Raw genomic sequence first — 13,558 nt, forward strand, 5'->3', positions numbered from 1 at the left:
CCGCTAAAAACTCTGTGTCCTATAACTGACTCTGTCTTTCTCACATGCCCCTTCCTTAGGATGTGCGAGACATTTCGCAGCCTCTATGTCCTGCTTCATCTGGAGCTAAATTTCAACGCACATAACCTGGCCGCAACCAGGGGCCCAGATAGAGTGGATAGGAAGGACCTATTTCCCTTAGCGGAGGGGTCAATAACCAGGGGGCATAGATTTAAAGTGATTGGTAGGGGGATTAGAGCGGAAATTAGGAAATTTTTTTTCACTGAGGGTGGTGGGTGTCTGGAGCTCACTGCCTGTGAGGATGGTAGTGGCAGAAACCCTCAACTCATTTAAAAAAAAATACTTGGATGTGCACCTGAAGAGCCGTGACCTGCAGGGCTACGGACCAAATGCGGGAAAGTGGGATTAGGCTGGGTGGCTTGTTACTTAGCTGGTGCGGACACGATGGGTCGAATGGCCTCCATCTGTGCCGTAAATTTTCTATGATTCTAACCAAGACCACTTGCTTCCAGCTTGCAACATCACCTGTTCTTGTAGCTAAAACCCCAACACCTCCCCCCCACCCCGACATTATTTTTCCGCCTAAGCGCCATCTTCCATAAATTGCAACCTGTGCAAAATTCTGCCACCCATATCCTGCCCGTCAGTTCAATCCTTGTTGAACTACACTGGTTCCCTATCCCCCAGTGGATCGATTTCTAAATCCTCTTCTACATATCCCTCTATGACCACCCCTACTCTTCCACCATCAGAGATAGAGCACGCAACAGTCACAAGTTTACTGTTTGGAATTCGCTCCCGCACCCCTTCACCTTGCTTCCTTTCTCTCCACCTATAAATGTCTCTTCAAATCTATCTATTTGACTGTGCTTCTCTTAATCTGCCACTTTATGTTTGGTGTCAATAAAATGCTGTGGGATGTCTTTCTATTTTTAAAGTGCTATATAATTGCCACCCCTGCCTTGTCTGCGATTAGTTAACTCAGCAGAGCCCTGATATCAAATGTGGTCCGTCTTGCTCACTACCGCGCTGCGTGTTGTCATTCCTTTAAATCGAGAGCAGCCAATAATGCGACATGCAATGTTTGCCGTAGCAAAGGCTGAAGCATTTTAAGATTAAATAACATTAGGTTGGAAGCTTATCTAATTTTTAATCCAAGGTTAATGCTAAATGTTAATCAATTATTAAGCATGGTCTCCTTTAAAACTGTAACAGGAATGTAAGATGTAAATAATTAGAAACTAAATACGCTGAAAGCCAATAACATCATTCCTAACTTGGGAACATTTTGTCTTTGCATGAGTGCTTTGTGTGTTTTCTGTGGCAATAGAACCTTAAAGGTAGGACAGATGGAATAGAGAGTTCTTGGCATAATTGGTGTGACTTAAAGAGCCAAACAAAGTTTCCCGTGTAGTCAGGAGTGTGCATGTGAAATATTAAACTTTACTTGTTCTAAAAATGGTAGTATTTTAGAAAGTGAACACAAAATGAAAGGAACCTCTTAAATCTTTTCAAGTACTCGCTGGCAAAATATAACTACTGTTCATTATTTCTAAATATAACTTATAAGTGAATGTTTCTTTTAAATAATTTCACCAATGTGGAATAAGTTTGGGCATTTCTTAGTTGTCTTGGGCCCACAGCACAAAACTGCCCTAATTTGACACTAAACTGGCTGTCTGCCTGAGAAGCCAGAAAGTAGCTGTTGTGGGAAATTGAATAATGTCAGATTGATGCAATATGGGGATCCTGTTCTCTAAGCTCAGAATAGAGGAGGCTGCATTCTACATGTAACCATGTTATTTATACCTGAGCTGGGACTGCTTGTTGCTAATACTGGGTGCCTGACACTGAAGCATTAATATTCCTCATTGAGCACAAAGTTCACAAATAAAGAACTGCATTGTTGCTGCTGTATTGGTATTTTCAGGCTTTCATTACTTGGCCTTGGCTTCCAATGCTTCTGTTGCTGATTAGAACCCAAGTGTTTTTGTGTCATTGCCCAAGATGAGAAACATAGTGGTGGCTCTGAATTGGAAGCCACCCACCTTGTGATGGGCATTCAACTTAGAATAAGATAAATGAATAGGGGGTTGTGTTTTGCAGACAATATACCTGAGATTATAGAAGGGAATTAGATCATGGGGGGCTGCTAGGAGTGGGGGAAAGAGAGAATAAAGTCTAATAGGTACTGGAAGGAAAAGAAAACCGAGAATAAATTTACATCTGACTGCATTAAGAGTGCTGCATAATTGGATCAAACAGGGGTGAGCTTCCGATTTAGAACCGACAAGGGAACAGGCAATACCAGATTTAATGATGAGTAACAAACCAGAATTAGTTAACAATCTGATGGTAAGGGAACATCTTGCAAATAATGACCATAATATGATTGAATTTGATATTAGGCGTGAGAGGGAGAAGGGAGAGTCCCAAACTAAGGTTTTAAATTTTAGTAAGGCAAACTTTGAAGGGATAAGAAATGAATTGACCACAGTTAACTGGGCTGAACTGTTAATGGGCAAGCCTGCAGACAGTGGGTAGTATTCAAAGAATTATTTGGTACGATACAAAACAAGTGCATACCTTTAAAAGGCAAAGGCTCCAATTGTGTAGTTAACCAACAATGGTCAACAATTGAGGTAAGAGACAGCATCAAACTAAAGGAAAAAGCTTGCAAGGAAATGTTAAAATCCAGCCGACTGGGGAGCTATAAAATGCAGCAAAGGGTTACAAAGAAAGTAATGAGGTACAAAAGGGGAATATGAATTTCAAAGCTAACAGTCAAAGTTTTTATAAATATATTAAGAGAAAAATCTCCATGATCTGGCAGTTTCTACTCCAGAATATTAAAAGAAGTAGGTGAGGAAATTGTAGATGCATTGTCATAATTTTCCCAAGCGCTCTCGATTTAGGAATTGTGGCTTTTGGATTGGAATATTGCAAATGTCACTCCATTATTTCAGGAGGGAGGGACACCAGGTAACTATAGACCTATCAGTTTAACATCACTTGTGGCAAAGTTACTGGAATCTTTAGAGACAGAAGCACTGAGCACTTGGTCAATTATGAGCTGATCAAAGAAAGTCAGCATGTATTTGTGAAGGATAGGCAATGTTTGACTAATCTTGTTGAATTTTAAGAGGAAGTCACTGGCATGGTGGATAGGGAAGTGCTATGGATGTTGTTTGTATGAACTTCTAGAAGCCATTTGGTAAGGTTCCAAATGAGAGATTATTAGCAAAAATGAAAGCGCACAAAATTGGAGGTAACCTTGTGACATGGGTCAATAATTGGTTGTGAGGCAGGAGACAGAGGGTAGGATTAAAGGAAATTTTCTCTGACGGGATGTGACAAGTAGTGTTCCCCAGGGATCTGTATTGGGGCTCAGCTTTTTACCATATATATTAATGACTTGAATAAAGGAATAGAGAGAGAGTTGCAGATGAAACTAATTTAGGTGACACAGTAAGTTGTGTAGAGGGGAGTAGGAAGCTACAAAGGGACATAGACAGACCAAGTGAGTGGACAAAACAATGGCAGCTGGAGTTCAGTGTGGGTAAGTATGAGGATCCGAGAAAGACAAATTGGAATATTTTCTTAATGGTGAGATACCAGGGTTGTGGAGGAGTGAAAGGATTTGGGTGACCACGTACACATCACTATTCCTTTGTGCATAGGTACAAAAAATAATTGAAAAGGCTAATGGGAATGTTGAACTTTATCACAAGGTGGTAGGAATACAAAAGTGAGGAAGTGGTGTTTCAGTAGCGTAGAGCCTTGGTCAGACCATCTGGAGTACTGCATTCAGTTTTGGGCACCAAACCTCTGGAAGGATATATGAACCTTGGATGGGGGAACAGCCCAGATTCACCAGAATTCTAGCAGGGCTTTAAAGAGTTCAATTATGAGGGCAGGTTGCATAGACTTGGTTTGTAATTGCTTGAGTTTAGAAGGTTGAGGGGTGATCTAATCAAGATTTTTAAAATGATAAAGGGGTTTGATAGGATAGATGCAGAGAAGATATTTCCTAGGTTGGGGAAATCCAGAACAATGGGGCATTATCTTAAAATTAGAGCTTGTCCACTTAGGAGTGAAATCAGGAAGCACTTTTTCATACAGAGTATGAAAATCTGGAACTTGCTCCCCCAAAAGGCTGTGGGTCCTGGGTCAATTAAAATGTTCAAGATCGAGATTGATAGATTTTTGTTAGGTCACAGTGCAGTGGTGTTCCGCAGGGGTCAGTATTAGGACCACTGCTCTCTTTGATACATGTTAATGACCTGGACTTGGATATAGAGGGTATAATTTTAAAGTTTGCAGATGAGACAAAACTTGGAAATGTATTAAACAATGTGGAGGATAGTAATAGACTACCGGAGGACATAGACTGGTGAAATGGGCAGACACATGGCAGATGAAATTTAATGCAGAGAGGCGTGAAGTAATGCATTTTGGTAGGGAGAATGAGGAGAGGTCATATAAACTAAATGGTACAATTCTAAAGGGGGTGCAGGAACAGAGTGACCTGGGGGTGCGCATACACAAATCTTTGAAAGTGGCAGGACAAATTGAGAAAGCTGTTTTTTTAAAAAAAAAAGCAGATGGGATCCTGGGCTTTATTAATAGAGGCAGAGAGTACAAAAGCAAGGAAGTTATACTAAACCTTTATAAAACACTGGTTAGGCCTCAGCTGGAGTATTGTGTTCAATTCTAGGTAGCACACTTTAGGAAGGATGTCACGGCCTTCGAGAGGGTGCAGAAAAGATTTACTAGAATGGTGCCAGGGATGAGAGACTTCAGTTATATGGAGAGACTTGAGAAGCTGGGACTGTTCTCCTTAGAACAGAGATGGTTAAGGGGAGATTTGATAGAGGGGTTCAAAATTATGACCAGTTTTGATGGAGTAAATAAGGGGAAACTGTTTCCAGTGGCAGAAGGGATGGTAATCAGAGGACGCAGATTTAAGGTGATCGGCAAAAGAGGCAGAGGTGACATGAGGACATTTTTTTTCAAGCAGTGAGTTGTTATGATCTGGAATGCACTGCCTGAAAGGGTAGTGGAAGCAGATTCAGTAGTACCTTTCAAAAGGGGATTGGATAAGTACTTGAAGGGAAAAAATTTACAGGGCTATGGGGAAAGAGCAGGATAATGGGACTAGTTGGATAGCCCTTTCAAAGAGCCGGCACGGGCACGATGGGCCGAATGGCCTCCTCCTATGCTGTACCTACGATGATACTATGAAGAGTATCAAGGGATTTTTGGGGAAAGGTGAGTAAATGGAGCTGAGGTACAGGTCAGCCATGATCTAATTGATTGTCAGAACAAGCTCGAAGGGCTGAATGGCCTATTCCTATGTTGGAATAGACTGGCCCTGATTATTTCCAGTTATCCGAATTAGATGGAATCACATTACACACCCCAATGGCACGCATGGTGCTGGTAATTTCCACTAGATGGCGATATAAACATTAACTCAGCTTCAACTTTGCACCACAGTTGATGTAAATATATATTTTTATATATAAATTTCACAGTAGATGCAACGGAGTAAATAGTATTATTGAAAATGTGTGTGAATTGATGAGTAGGTGGAGGTTAGAGAAAGACAATCATATCCACAGCATAATCTTTTCTCAGAACATGTATATTTGTTCTCGGGAAGTGGGCATTGTTGGCAAGGCTGCATTTATTACCCATCTTTAGTTGCCTTGAGAAGGTGGCGGTGGCGCGCCTTGAACGACTGAAATCCTTGTGGTGATGGTGCTCCATAATGGTGTTAGGTAGAGGATTCCAGAATATTGACACAGTGATAGTGAAGGAATGTTTTAGATGCCTAAGTCAAGTGGTGGTTTGATTTGGAGGTGATGGCGTTCGGAAGACATTGTTGCTCTTGTCCTTCTTGGTGGTAGCTATTTTACTTAATCATCGATAAAAAATATATTATTTCCTAATAAATATAATCTCAGATTCAGGAGATATGTAGCATTATAGAACACTTGTAGGTGAGTAGAACCACAGATGGTCAATTTATGAGGGCCAAACCCTTCCCCCCCGCCCCATTGGATGAAATGTTAGAACAATAAGTGGTGAAATGGATACCATTTGCTGGTACAGAATGGGGCGCATCTGCTGTTCCCAAGCTTCGGTTGCTGCAAGTTTTTTGAACACTTTGAAGTATAGCTTGTAAAAAAAAAAGTGGTGACTTTTTAAAGACTGAGAACCTCATAACACTGCCACTTTATTAAGCTTGGTATCTTGGTTCTCGGACTTTAATGTTTCCTACGTTACAACAGTGACTACACTTCAAAAGTACTTCTTTGGCTGTAAAGCGTTTTGGGATGTTCTGAGATCATGAAAGGCGCTATATAAATGCAGGTCTGTCTTTTCTTCCTTAATGATGATCCACTTGGTTCAGTTGCTCTCATGTAATGTCAGCAAGCTCTGTAAGAGTGGCAGAAATTAAGTACTGCAGCATTACAATTTTCAGCAAATGTATTTTTTGTACATTCATTTTAAATATATTTTTACCTTTTTGTAATAGTTGATGTTGGACTATAGACCATTGATTGGGATTCTCACCCCTCTTGTGGAAGACCAGTAGCAACAAACAGATCACGAGTGCAAGTTATTGGTGGCATAGTACAGAGCAACTTTATGCACAGTCTTGGTTGGGTGATTGGGAAAACAAGGCACCTCACGTGCTCAATGCCACCCCACTGGGAATGTATATGAGAGGAAGCATTTATACAGACTAGTTTCTGCAGCTTCTGGTAGCAGGGGCAGAGGCATAGAAATAGGTTTTGTTTTATTCGTTCATGGGATGTGGGCGTCACTGGCGAGGCCAGCATTTATTGCCCATCCCTAATTGCCCTTGAGAAGGTTCGCTGGGTGTGGGTACCAGAGACCTAGGAATTAGGAAGATAGAAGATATTTTAAAAAGGAGAGACTTGGTTCTTCCCCTTCCTTCCCAAAGGCTCAGTTGGGTAAGACAGTGAGTCGCTGAGCCATTGAGTCCAGGAAGGACCCAGGTTCAATGCCTGGTCATGTATGGGTTTAGAATCATTGGGTATGGAAGGTAATCAGCTGTATTTCTGATGGTAAATAGAGTTAAGGTACAGATCAGCCATGATCTAATTGAATGGTGAAACAGGCTTGAGGGGCTAAATAACCTCCTGTTCCTATGGTGCTCCTGCAACTGCTGATAAAAAAAAAATGTATGTTCACGTTGGGTGAAAACAGGTGAAATCCTTCATAGTCAATTTGCTTTCTAGACTTGCAGAGAAAGAACAGTTGCATGAGTGAGGTACTGGAAGTCTGCCAGTGTCTGGCATGTATGAGGTCAATACTTCCAAAAGAGGTGCGAAGATAAGGATGGAAAAATCTCTGTGCTTCATATTTTGAGTATCTAGTAGTTGCTTTTAGCTGAAACGGTTTATTTTAAAAAGGAAACTGTTAACTGGGACCACTTAAATTGGCCTGAAAGGAAATTTTTTCCCTCATAAACACAAATAAATATTTGCAGTTACATGTTAAGTGATGTGTGGAGGAAATTCCATTGTTGTCTGACTGATTTTAATCGTGATTTTGGCTCCAAAAATAAAGAACACAATTATGCGATTAATGCCTTGTTACATACAGTTTTCAGTACAATACAGTCGCTTGAAGGAACATTTCACTCTGTTTTCAGAACCACCTTCTCATTGTTGCTGATTGTTGTTCTTGGTTATGAAATCTTGCAGCCACCATTACAATAAAATTTTATATTTTTTGTGACCTTTGTGCTCATTTTTCTTACTGACTGGAACACTTCCAACACTTTTGTCACCCAATAATGAGCATTACGTGCTTCCAGGTAAGGTACAGCATGGGTTTAATGCAAGTTAAAGATCTGTGTCTTGACACTGCACCATCAAACATTGTCTGGTCAAATGTATCACTGGTGAGAAGCAGGATCAAGCTCTCTCAAGTACTGCCGGGTGAAGCATAGCATCTTGATTATTTGCAGATGAGCTCCCTCCAACAATGTACCATAACCCTGACGTCAGTAGAGACCCTTATTGCAATAATATGACATTTCCATAACCTCTCTTGAGTGGGATTGACCATTTAATACCAAATCGTGGATTATTTTTGTGTGCTGAACTTTTGCTTGCCACTGACTGGATGAAACTTGCCCAGATTTACCTCACTTAGGACCAAAGAGCAAGGGTAAGATTTTATCCCAGCAATCTGGGCAGGATGCCCAAGCTTCACCGGTGATGGGACTGTACTGCACTTCCCTCCACTAATCTTGACATCCTTCCTAACGTGTGGTGCCCAGAATTGGACACAATATTCTAGCTGATGCCAAACCAGTGATTTCTAAAGGTTTAGCATAACTTCCTTGCCTGCAGTGACTCTAATTCTCTCTGCTTTTTAACTTCCTGTGTGACAGTTGTCTCTGCCCAGTGTTTCGAGTCTACGTTAAACATTAAAAGTGCTACAACCTGTTGGCCTATGACTGTACAGACTGTGGAGTTGAGTGGCTTCTGCTGGATGTACTCCATGCAATATCAGTGCAGCACCTCTGCTTCCACCAAATGGTAGTCAGCTGGCCTCTGCTGAGGAGCCCAACTGTGGAGGATTAATGTTCACAGTCAAGATTTCAATTGAAATTCATGCTGTGGGATACAGGGGAAGGGAGGCTATTATTCAGAGAAAGTTTTTCATCCGGTTGTCTTTAAATCCTCCCATTTAAATTGTTAGAAAATAATGGGTTTTTCTCTGATGGCTTAACAGATAAGTACCGCATGATACGATACTGAGAAAAACATAGCAGGAAAGTCTCAAGTTCAATCCCTTATCTCTGCTAAGTTAGATGATCTCAACTGGACAGCAGTGGTGATGCAAAAGTTGGCCTAATTGTCCTTGGGAGAGGAAAAGAAGTCCACATGAATACCCTCTCCTGATCATAATCCAGTGACCAGTGGTGCAAAATACATTTGTGGACAGTGGGTGAGAATACAGTTGGGCATGGCTGTGAGGTCCCCATGCTCTAGAAGCCTGCTGACACTGTTCAGAAGGGTGAAGGCAAACAGCATCCGTGGAACTGTACTTCACATAGGTCAACACCTTTAGGAGAGCAGAAGTGAAAATCTGAAGCAGAGAAAGGATTTTAATTTTACATCCTAACGCATTTTTGATGAAAACTACATTATAGTTAAATAGAAGTGATGCTAAACCTCATCCTGTTTTGACTGTTCTCACTTTTCAGTTATTGAAAGGTTAGTGGTTTCCCTTTGCTTGGACTGACCACACTTTACGTGAAGTTTAAATTAAAACATTACTTCAGTTTATTTTTGTAAAATCGGTTTGATTTTTTTGTTCCCCCCCTTCTGGCTAAAACTTAAGAAATCAATTATTTCAATATTTAATATTCTATGAACACAATAGGTCTGTGCCAGAGCAGCAAAAAGAGAGCCAGCTAAAGCACAAGAACAGAGCTGAGTATTTTACTTTGGTTGAAGTTTTCTTTTTCGTAATGGAACCTGGCTGTTTCTACTTTTTTCTAGTTAAGATGTTGGTTCCTGTTTTCAGGTGAATAGTTCTTAATGGTGTCATGAATTTTAAAGACAATATATATTTTAATGACCTTTTTATTTTCTAAACTTAACATTGGTTAATTTCCTTCCCCCTTCTCTCTGCCTTCACACCCAGACTATTGTTGGGTTGGGGGGGGGTGTTGGGGAATATTAATATGCAGTCCTTTGTTCAGTTGGTAGCTCTTTCAGAAAGCCGGCACAGGCACAATGGGCCGAATTGCCGCCTCCTGCGCTGTATGATTCTATGATTTTATGAATCAAAGATACCTCATTAATGCACCATGTTTTTCCCTATTTTTGAAAAAAAATCCTTTTCACTAAGATAATCGTTTCTAAAGTTGTCACTAAACAGATAGTTGGTCAGCTTCCCAAGAAATAGCAACAGATTTGTCATCAGGGTCCTGAAGCTTTTTATCCAGTTGCATAGTTGTAACTTAAAAACTCACTGGTTTAAAACATAGCTTGGTTGTAACTTGAGAAGCCATGATGTGGAGATGCCGGTGATGGACTGGGGTTGACAATTGTAAACAATTTTACAACACCAAGTTATAGTCCAACAAATTTATTTTAAATTCCACAAGCTTTGAGAAGGTAATGGTTCATTGTACTTGACTGTTGGAACAATTGGAGCAATGAAGTTGAAGTGAACATGTCCTTCGTGTGGCACAGGAAGAGTCACCTGTGGATCTGCGTTACCCCCTTCCTACATATATAGGAGATGCCTTCTGTCCTGCGTAGAGTTAATGTGGCTTTACTTACCCACATGTTTCCCCTATTGGAAGGGGTTGGGGGGGGGGGGTCAAAAATTCTCACGAAACATTTATGTTCCATTGGGTGAATTAATGTGCAATACAGTGTCGATGTTTGAATGTGTTCCCTGGCCACCCTGTCTGCAATAAGTAGCAGCTGATGACATTCGAGGAATCATTTAGTGAGTAACTGCAGGTTCAAGTGGGACCAGTGTGCTCCTATAAGTGGTCCAGAATAACAGGCCAAACTTTAACATTAATGAATAAAAATTCAAATCTTTGCAACGATTTGAATCCATCTCAGTCAAAATGCTGTGCACTAAATGTATGGTTTTGAAAACTTCACTTTGTGCATAGATTAGAGTCTTAAAACATTCGTTAACATCAAAGGATAGAAAATAAAGGTTGTCAGCAGTGAGACAGTTAGTTAAGGGTGCTTGAAGATATTTTATGCTTTTGAAAAAAAACTGCTGTAACCCAGTCAGTGGCAAGTTGCCCTTTATGGTAAATTAAGGTTTATGATTTATGATATTTCTAGTAGAATTCCTTTTATGTGAGAGCAGGTACTGAACCCTGACACAGAATCATCGAACTTTACAGCACACCAGGCCTCTTGGCTCAGTGTGCATGTGCTGGCTCAAAGAGCTATCTACTTGGTTCCATTTCCCCACCCTTTCCCATATCTATTTACATTTTTCTTTTTCAAATATTTATCCAATTCCCAGGTTTGTCCTTGTTACAGCTGTCTTAGGTTGCAGAAGAAAGTGCAACCTAATAATAAATACATTTTAAAGAGGGTGCTTCTCATATTATGTACAGTCTCAGTGTTTAACACACTCAGTGACCCTGTATACACTGTATTGTGTATAAATGGAGGGCAAGGTTTTTTTATCTTGCATCTATTGGCAGTTCCTGTGCCACATTCCATTGCCCAGTGAAAATAGTTGCCGGACAATCTTATTGCAGGCTTGCAACTGTGCGAGAGGGCTTAGCTTTTTCAGTTTTACAGTTTTTACTTGTTTTTTTTAAGTGAAATAATTTTATTTTCTATGGACGAGGAGGCAGCCCGTGCTCCCAGATGGGCGTCAATGCTAGATTTGAAAGTTGGAGAAAGCATTCTGTTTCAAACAAGCAACAATTTTAGCTTCAACATATGCTGAGGGGACGAGGAGCTGCCATATTGCACATTGGAGTTGATCAAGGAAGTGGCTTATCGAACCTGTTGATCCAGATATGGTACTGTGCTGTGAGATATTTTACAACATTAGAGATGCAGTATAAATGCAAGTTGTTGTTGTTGTGCCTGTGCTTGATGCGGTCATTTGAAAAAGTTGAAGATGTATCTGCAATAGCAAGATAGATACAGATGAGGAAGGCCATTCTACCCCCCCTCACTCATCCATCCAGAATGATCTGACTGTCCCTTCCATCCTGGCATCCAACTGCCTCTTATATAATTCCAGGACTTTTGCCTTCACTTCATTCTCCTTCGTTTCATATGTTGATTATTCTTTGCAAAGAGCTTCCTGACATCAGTCCTAAATTTGCAATTTACTAATTTGAGCCTGTGAACCTACCATAGCTCAGTTTGAGGTAGCATTACAGATTTACCATTTTCTATACCTCAAAGATCATCTCTCAGTTGCCTCCTTTCAAGGCTGACAAGTCCACGTTACTCCCATCTTTCTTCATAACTCAGTTCTCTAATGCTAGGGATCAGTCTCCTGGCTCTTCTCTGAACTCCTCACAGGGCTTGAATATCTTCCTTGTGTCTTGATGACGAGAACTGGACAATACTCAAGGTGTGGTCTTACTAGTGCACTATACCGTTTGAGCATGACTTCCTTCATCTTGTATTCTACTGTTTTGGCGCTGTAAAGTTCAGCATTCTATTTACTTTGTTGATTGCTGCTCCACAGTGATTGGACTGTGAAAAGAAAATCACAAGAAAATGGGATTGCAGGATGATGGCAAAAGAAAGGACATAAGTGACTGAAGAAAAGGAATTTTGGTATGAAAATTTATCGGTGATTCACAAGTAGCTGTCCGTTAAGCTAAACAATCTGCAGCAAAGGTTGGTAATTTTGAACGTTCTTTATTGTTTTGAAGCTTTGGCTAAGAAAGATTCTAGTGGTTTCTGTGAATCCAGATTAACATTGAGCGTTGTGTTTACTTAAACCCCTAGATCTTTTTCATGATCATCCTCAGCTATTTCAAAACTACTCATGGAGTACTTACATTGCCCATTATTCATAGAATCAGAGAACGGTTACGGCACTCTTCGCTGTGTGATGTAGCAAAGAACAAAAGTCTGCTTGCTTTCTTTCTGGTGGTAATATGCTCACATGCAAGCACAGCTGTCACAGTAGTTGTAATTAAATGCTTGACATGTAAATTTCTAATATGACTTTATGCCATTTATCCTAAGTGTTTTGAAATGGGTAAAGAAAGAACTTGTATTTACATAGTGCCTTTCATGACTTCAGTGCATCCCAAAGCACTTTATACTTCAAAAGTATTTTATTGGCTTTAGTCATTGATGTAATGTAGGGAAACACTGCAGCCAATTTGCACGCAGCAAGTCCCACAAACAGCAATGAGATAAATGACCAGATAATATGTTCTGGTGGTGTTGGTTGAGGGATAAATGTTGGTCAGGACATCAGGAGAATTCCCTTGCTCTTCTTCAAATAGCACCATGGGATCTTTTACGTCCATTTGAGAGGGCAGACGGGGCATGTCGTTGAAAAGACAGCAACTGAAGTGTTATCTTAGATTATGTGCTTGAGTATCTGGAGTGGGGCTTGAACCCCAATGACCTTCTGACTCAGAAGCAAGAGTACTACCACTGAGCCAAAGCTGACACGAATAAATGGCATGTGTTTAATAGTCAGTATAAATGACTGTGCTCCCAGTAATGTGAGCCAGTATTGCAAGCAATTAATTTCTCAGTGCTTGTTGTGATTTCAAATGAGCATGGCTGCACATCTGGTCAAAATCACTTTGTTTACGCAGTTCACGCAGTAAACAGACTTTTAGTATTTTGTTCATTCTCTTCCTCCTCCTCCTTTGGACTCTCCTTTCTCTTTCTTTCTCTCTTTTTCCTCCCTCTCTCACTTTTCTTTCTCTCTTTCGCTCCATCAACACGTGCACACTTAACAGAGCTGTCGTCTTCAGGAAAATAGGAGTGACATTTAATAATCAGTAAGACGAAGCAGTTGTTAA

General features: G+C 40.5%; 1 protein-coding gene across 6 annotated transcripts in view; it reads left to right on the forward strand.

Annotated features, from left to right (window-relative positions):
• rapgef6 (Rap guanine nucleotide exchange factor (GEF) 6) overlaps nt 1-13,558 on the forward strand; it is a 342,757-nt gene that overhangs the window by 82,430 nt on the left and 246,769 nt on the right. Inside the window, exon 1 of one of the 6 annotated variants that reach the window (XM_067996165.1) lies at nt 12,256-12,407. The exons of the other annotated variants lie outside the window; for them this stretch is intronic. The gene's annotated coding sequence lies outside the window, so the exon portion shown is untranslated. Of the gene's footprint in view, nt 1-12,255; nt 12,408-13,558 lie in introns of those variants that run through there. 6 annotated transcript variants of the gene reach the window in all.

The sequence above is a fragment of the Heptranchias perlo genome, chromosome 14 (assembly GCF_035084215.1).
Source record: "Heptranchias perlo isolate sHepPer1 chromosome 14, sHepPer1.hap1, whole genome shotgun sequence".
NCBI classification, from domain to species: domain Eukaryota; kingdom Metazoa; phylum Chordata; class Chondrichthyes; order Hexanchiformes; family Hexanchidae; genus Heptranchias; species Heptranchias perlo.